Here is a 5,555-nt window from a genome sequence, read left to right on the forward strand (position 1 = left end):
TTGTTTGAATTCATCTGCTACTTTATCTTTGTACTTAATTGTTACTTTGATCTTGTGTCTAATGCTTTGCTCTGAGTTGGTCAAGGGATATTTCATCTGATACATGAGAAGACAAAGAAGACTGCTAGCTATGGGAATTGCTTGCTTGGATGTGGCTATCTTTATTTGATGCCTTGGTCTTCATGATGTCTGAATATTGTTCATTGCTAATGGATCATTGCTTGATTAAAGTCCAAAGGAAAATGGGTTTCTATATGACATTCTTGTCTGTTGGATTGCATTCCATTGGTCAGATCTTTCCAACTCTTAACTTTTAATTTTGTGCTTAGGATAGCCTCTTCATCTCCTCCCACTTCTTAAATTTCAAAATCTCTCCTTCCTTTTCAAAACCTTCTTTGATTTGTAATTTCAAACTTAGACTTTATTTTAATGATTAGAAACTTTGGCCTTATGCCATTGAATTTTCAAACTCTTTCTTAAATCAAATTTGTAAATAAATTTAATCATATTGACTTAAAAAAATTTCAAATGACAAAAAAAACTAACAACTTCATTCAAACTTTTGGCCCTTTGTGTCTTTCCTATTAAACTTTTGTTAAAAATAATTCACCAACTTTGAAATTTTTACCACGAACTACGAGGTTTTGATCCCTCATTTTTTATGTTAGTACGTAGGCACAAGACTGAAGGTCTTGTAAAACACAAAAATATAATCAATGGATTCGTTTCTCATCCCCACACTCTATTTTTCTCAAACATCTTTTATACCAAAAACACATGCACACATAAAGAAGGGCTCCCTAGGAGTACCTACGACACTTCGGGTGCTAACACCTTCCCTTTGTGTAACCAACCCCCTTACCTGTAACCTATGGCTTTTTATTAGTTTTGATTTGAAAACTTCTTATTTTTGAGTTTTGTTCGTACTTTTCCCTTTTCCTTTGGAAACAATAAAAGCGCGGTGGCGACTCTGGTTTTATTGACGTCAAGTTTATCCATAGCTTGATGGTCATGAATTTACCGCTACAATATGATTGTTTAAATATTTTTGTTTCAAAATTATTATCAAAAAATAAATGAAATTTCATGAACTGAAACAAAATAAGAGTAGCGAACAAAATGGGCAAAAGGCTCAAATTTTATTGATAGAATGGTAGTCCGCAAATGGCGTGACTCCATGGATCATTACAAAGTTGTAAAATGGTAAATACATGGAAATGGCTACATTGAAATACAATGACCACTATTCTCCCTAATAACTTTGAATTCCACTATGCTTTGGACTTAGGTCAAGGATGACGGAAAAAGGAACCTGTGATAGGCATTGTTGCTTCAAATGATCAAGGTTGGTCTGATGCAGTTACTTGCCATAATCCCTAACTTTTTCCTAGATTTCCTTCTCAGGGTCAATCTACTGGGATGATTATCTTCTGTTTATGTCTCTAACTTTTTCCTGGACCGCCCTCTCGGGTTTTAAATCCACCGAGACGCTCATTTTTGCCTAGCCTCCCTTTCGGGTTTTCAATTAGTGAGTTGTTCTTTTATTTTTCTAAGCGAAGTATTTCTTGACTGCATCGAAATTCACAAGACGAAGGAGCTCCTCACTATCCATAGTTGTAAGAATTAAGGCACCACCAGAAAAAGCTCTCTTAACAACATATGAACCTTCATAATTAGAAGTCCACTTGCCCCTAGAATCAGTGTTGAAGGACAAGATCTTTTTGAGCACAAGGTCACCTTCTCTGAATACACGAGGTCGAACCTTCTTGTTAAATGCTTTTTTCATTCTCTTTTGATATAACTGACCATGACACAAGGCTGTCATTCTTTTCTTTTCAATCAGATTCAACTGATCATATATGATCTAACACCATTCAGCCTCAGACAAACTGGCTTCCATCAAGACTCGCATTGATGGGATCTCAACCTCTACATGGAACACTTCTTCCATGACATACAGAAGAGAGAAGGGGGTTTCCCCTGTTGAAGTGCGGACAAATGTACGATACCCATACAAAGAAAACATGAGCATCTCATGCCAATCTTTATACGTTATCACCATCTTTTGAATGATCTTCTTAATATTCTTATTCACAGCTTCAAGAGCCCCATTCATCTTAGGTCTAGATAAGAGTTATGATGCTCAATCTTGAAGTCATCACAAAGTTCCTTCATCATCTTGTTATTCAAGTTCAACCTATTATCAGTAATAATCTTACTCGAAACACCGTATCGGCAAATAATATGATTCTTGATAAATCGGACTACAACCTGCTTGGTTACATTAACATAAGATGCTGCTTCAACCTACTTGGTGAAGTAATCAATAGATACCAGAATGAAATGATGTCCGCTCAAAGCTTTGGGCTTAATCATACCAATCATATGAATTCCCCACATAGAGAAAGGCCATGGGGACGAAATAACATTGAGAAGCATCAGAGGCACATGAACTTTATCAGCATAAATCTGACATTTATGGCACTTCTTCGTATACTTACAACAATCAGATTCCATTGTCAGCCAATAGTAACCCGCCCTTAACATATTTTTAGCCATTGCATGTCCATTGGCATGAGTACCAAAGGATCCTTCATGAACTTCTTGGATTAACGTGTCTTCTTCGTGTCTATCCACGCATCTAAGCAGAACCATGTCAAAATTTCTCTTGTATAATACATCTTCATTTAGAAAGAAATTTCCAGCCAGTCTTCTCAAAGTCTTCTTATCTTTTTTAGATGCCCCGAGCGGGTACTCTTGACTTTGGAAGAAACATTTAATATCATAATACCAAGGTTTATCATCTGTAACTTCTTATGCTGCAAACACATGAGCAGGTCTATCAAGGCGCATAATTATGATATTGAGCGCGTCATTCCAATGATTTACTTTGTACATAGAAGATAGGGTAGCTAGAGCGTCCTCCATCTGATTCTCTTCACGAGGTATATGATCAAACTTTATTTTGTTGAAGAAGGTTGATAACCTCCATGCATAATCTTTGTAAGGAATCAAGCCAGGATGGCGAGTCTCCCATTCTCCTTTAATGTGATTAACAACTAAGGCTGAATCTCCATACACATCCAGGATTTTAATTCTCAAATCAATGGCCTCTTCAAGACCCGTGATACAAGCTTCATATTCGGCCATATTATTCGTACAATAAAACATCAATCTTGCAGTAAAAGGGATATGAGAACCCTTAGGAGTAATGATGATGGCCTCAATTTCATTACCATAAGCATTAACAACTCCATCAAACACTAAACCCTACTGGGATCCAGGCTCCGGTCCTTCTCCAGGCAATAGTTCGTTGCAATCTTTAGCTTTCAAGTACATAACATCTTCATCAGGGAAGTCAAACCTGATGGATTGATAATCACCGATTGACTGGTGAGCCAAATGATCTGCAATAATACTTCCTTTAATTGATTTCTGAGTACGGTACTCAATATCATATTCAGACAACAACATCTACCAACGAGTTATCCTTCCTGTCAAAGCAGGCTTTTTAAAGATATACTTGATTGGATCCATTTTTGATATCAACCAAGTGGTATGATTGATCATATATTGGCGTAAATGTTTGGCAGCCCAAGCTAAACCACAACAAGTCTTCTCAAGCATGGAATATCGAGACTGATAGTCTGTAAAATTCTTACTCAGATAGTAGATGGCATGCTCTCTTCTACCAGTCTCATCTTGCTGTCCAGGCACACATCCCATGGACTCTTCTAACACAGTAAAATACATAATCAAAGGTCTTCCTTCCACTGGGGGAGACAAAATAGGAGGTTCAAGCAGATACTCCTTGATGCTGTCAAAAGCCTTCTAGAAATCTTCTGTCCAAACACAACCTTGATATTTTCGGAGAAGCTTGAGAATTGGCCCACACGTGGCAATCATATGAGATATGGATCTGGATATATAATTCAGACGCCCAAGGAACCCTCTAACTTGCTTTTCTATCTTCAATGCTGGCATTTCTTGAATAGCTCTGACTTTATTAGGATCTACTTCAATACCTTTCTGGCTGACAATGAAACCCAACAACTTTCCTGAATGAACACCGAAAGTACATTTATTAGGATTCAACCGGAGTTTAAACTTTCTCAACCGCTGAAACAGCTTCAACAAATACTCCACATGATCTTCTTTATTCTTCGACTTAGCAATCATATCATCAACATAGACTTATATATCTTTGTGCATCATGTCATGGAAAAGAGTAGTCATGGCTCTTTGGTACGTTGCACCAACGTTCTTTAAACCGAAAGGCATCACTGTATAGCAGAATGTTCCCCAAGGTGTAACAAATGTTGTTTTTTCCATATCTTTTGGTACCATCTTAATCTGATTATAACCGGAGAATCCATCCATAAAGGAGAAGACGTTGAACTTAGTCATATTGTTTTCCAACATGTCAATGTGTGGCAAAGGAAAATTATCTTTCAGACTGGCTTTGTTCAAGTCTCTGTAATCAACACACATCTGAACTTTACCATCTTTCTTTGGAACAGGCACAATGTTAGCCACCCTTAGATGATACTCAACGGTAACAAAGAAACCATCATCAATCTGATTTTGAACTTCTTCTTTAATCTTGACAGCCATATCAGGGTGAGTTCTTCTTAACTTCTGCTTAACCGATGGACATTATGGCTTCAACGACAATCTATGCTCCATAATATCAGTATCAAGACCTGGCATATCTTGATAAGACCAAGCAAACATATCTACATATTCTCTAAGAAGTTCTACCATCCTCTTATTAACATCTGGACAAAGCAGTGCCCCAATCTTGACTTCTTTCTTATTATCTTCGGAACCCAGATTAATCACTTTCAACGACTCTTTATGAGGCTGAATGGTCTTCTCTTCGTGCTCAAGCAACCGAGAAATCTCATCAGGAATCTCTTCATCATCCTCTTTTTCCATTTTAACCACAGGAAATTCAAAGTTGGGGGAGAGCATATGGTCATTATTTTCAATGGGTTTAACAATTAATCTGCACAATGATTTTATGCTTGATTTTAGAATATGAACAAATAAACGCACATTGTGATGCAGATATAAAAACGATTATTATTTTGTTTTTTTTATGTTACCATCTTCTAGAATAAGAAAAAAAGGAAAAACATAATACGGATAAACGAAATAACATTTTATTAATGATAATGAAATTTGAAACAAAGCCCACATAGATTCACTTTCACCCTGGGCATAGTGAAAGGATTTTGGAAATAACAAAAAAACAAACATATTACTTCGACAAGTGAATAACAGAGGGATTATCAACAACAATCCAATTCTGGCACAGTGATCCACGTGTCACAAAGTCTGGCACCTGTTGCTCTTCGTCGTCTTCTAAGATGGCGACAACAAACTAATTTTTGGAATGAATGAAGCTAGTACTATGTAACACTTCATGAATTTGCTTTAGATCTTTTCGGGTTGCACTAGGTGAAAAACCCAAACCAACTTTGTTCTTTTTTCAGTAAGCTCAACAATTTGTGCCCACTTAGAGGATTGACCATTCTTCAACACGTGTTGAG

Source organism: Lathyrus oleraceus, chromosome 5, assembly GCF_024323335.1.
Source record: "Lathyrus oleraceus cultivar Zhongwan6 chromosome 5, CAAS_Psat_ZW6_1.0, whole genome shotgun sequence".
In the NCBI taxonomy this organism is placed as follows: domain Eukaryota; kingdom Viridiplantae; phylum Streptophyta; class Magnoliopsida; order Fabales; family Fabaceae; genus Lathyrus; species Lathyrus oleraceus.